This window comes from Oratosquilla oratoria, chromosome 1 (genome assembly GCF_046742065.1).
Source record: "Oratosquilla oratoria isolate Oo_2021 chromosome 1, ASM4674206v1, whole genome shotgun sequence".
In the NCBI taxonomy this organism is placed as follows: Eukaryota; Metazoa; Arthropoda; class Malacostraca; order Stomatopoda; family Squillidae; genus Oratosquilla; species Oratosquilla oratoria.
Window position 1 is genome coordinate 115,200,351 of NC_134777.1, and position 2,500 is coordinate 115,202,850.

General features: G+C 38.6%; 1 protein-coding gene across 1 annotated transcript in view; it reads left to right on the top strand.

The window, feature by feature from the left end:
- Positions 1–2,500, top strand: part of LOC143029575 (uncharacterized) — a 4,095-nt gene that overhangs the window by 1,043 nt on the left and 552 nt on the right. The window lies entirely within an intron of this gene.

Below are 2,500 nucleotides of genomic sequence, written 5' to 3' on the forward strand. Positions count from 1 at the left end.
TCAGCCTCTGAGAAAGCAAATAAGATTCTAAGACTGATTGCGCGATCTTTTAATTTCAAAATCCATCTCTCATTAACAAGCTATGTAAATCGTTGATTTGTCCATATTTGGAATATGCTGTTTCCGTATGGTCACCAAATCTTATTAAAGGCACTGAGAGATTGGAAAAAGTACAACGGCAAGCCACAAACCGGTTTCCAAATATAAAAAATAAATGATACGAAAATAGATTAAAACAAATGAATCTGTTCTACCTAAAAAAGCGTAGACTCAGAGGTAACTTGATACAGGTCTTTAAGATTTTAAAGGGAATTGACAACATCAAAAGTGACAATATTTTCACATTGAATGAGAATCAGACAAGAAACAATGGTCTCAAACTGTCCGGAAATAGATTCAATTTGGAAGTGGGTAGAAACAACTTTGCCAACCGTGTAGTTAATGAATGGAATAAACTTCCTGCACAGGTAGTGCAATGTAGTTTAGTTCGAAGCTTTAAAAATCATTTATATAAATACCTAAGTAAGATGCTGTAATGATTATAATTCATCTTATATTATTTGTTTTTGTTTTGTTATCTTTTGTCTGTCTGATTTTCATTTATTATTAGTTATATGTCAATTTATTATTATTTACTATTTACCTGTTTGTTTATTATCTAACTATACCTATGCATTTATTTATGTATTTTATTTGTTATTTACATTATTATAGTTTTTATTTATAATTTTATTATTAATATGATTTTTTTTTCGCATCCGACCTAGATATGGATCAAAAGGTCTCCTGTCGGTATGTTCCGCATTTGTAATCCTTTGTAGGAGGGTTAGAAGAATTTTCATTACTCCATGATAAGATCACGGAAAAAACAAATTATTCCAAAGAAAAAATTTCTTGTGTGTATTACCACCCTGTTTGTCTTCATACCGAACGCAAATTTTTTTCTTGATGGTTCCGGGGGTCGTTAACAAGTGTTATGGCACTTGCTATATAAGAAGCGGAGGCAAGCACACCCAGCATCATTCCCAACCTTCGCAGTCGTCGCAGTCACACTTGACCCGAGTACTCAGACAAAACGCAAGGTAAAACATCGCTCTCCTTTCAAGAGGTCAACCTGAACTCACACAAATTGTCTATGAATATGGGAACTTGAACATTCTTCCTACACAGATATATACATATACACAAACGCACACACACACAAACACACAAGCACACACACACACAAACGATCAAGCGCACAAACAAACGCACAAACAGACACACAAACGGACACACGAACGCACAAACAGACACACACAAACGCACAAGCACACACGCACACACACACACACACACGCACACACACACACACACACACACACACACACACACACACACTCACACACACACACACACACACACACACACACACACACACACACACACACACACACACACACACACACAAACGGATAAACGCACAAGCACACATAAAGAATTATAAAGAACTAACAAATAAACAATATAAAATAATTGGGAGGTAATAAAGCATCTTGCTTAGGTGTTTATCTTAACGAATCCTAAAGCTTCGTACTGAACTATATTGCACTGCCTCTACAGGAAGTTTGTTCCATTCACACACACACAAACACACACACACACACACACACACACACACACACACACACAAACGCACAAGCACACAAATACACACAAATGCACAAGCACGCACACATATACACAAACGCACAATCACACACACACACACACACACACACACACACACACACACACACACACACACATAAGGCAGGCGTCATAATGAAAGATCATAATGATCATAATGATCCCTGTCATCAACACGTACTTTAGCTTCTCCGTGTAGTTATAACCGTTACTAACCATCACCAACCATGCACGTGATCTACACGCATACAACATAGTACTCGTCTTTGGCAAGACCCCAATCTTGCAAACCTCACCAAATTCCCAATCTCAAAACACTTGACTAAATACAACATAAGACAACAACAGGACACTCCCGCAGTGTCGCCACACCAGATGCCTAATGTCACCAGACAGATCCATTGAACCCTTTCTCATACCTACCCCAATTACATTACCATAACTTAATATATATACACCATATTTAGCCACGCCCACCAATCATACAACTCCTATGTAACGGAACTAACACCCATAACTATATTTGATGAGTAACACATTTCACATACAACAACCCACAAACCTACCCCTCGCCCTTTATTACCGACGGCTGCCCCGTCAGAGATAGGATTGCCAAGGTCAAGATCCGGCAATAAGAGTGGCTAGGTCACGTACCTGGCACTAGGGACTGCATAAGTCAAGTACCTGGCAGAAGGACTGCCTAGGTCAAGGATCTAGTTAGTAGAAGTAGGAAAACCCTCTCCCTTACCTCTGTTTGTACATAACTTTCGTATCTGAGAATGAATCCAAGAAAGTCCCACAGACACTTTACCTCACCTGCTAAATCACCATT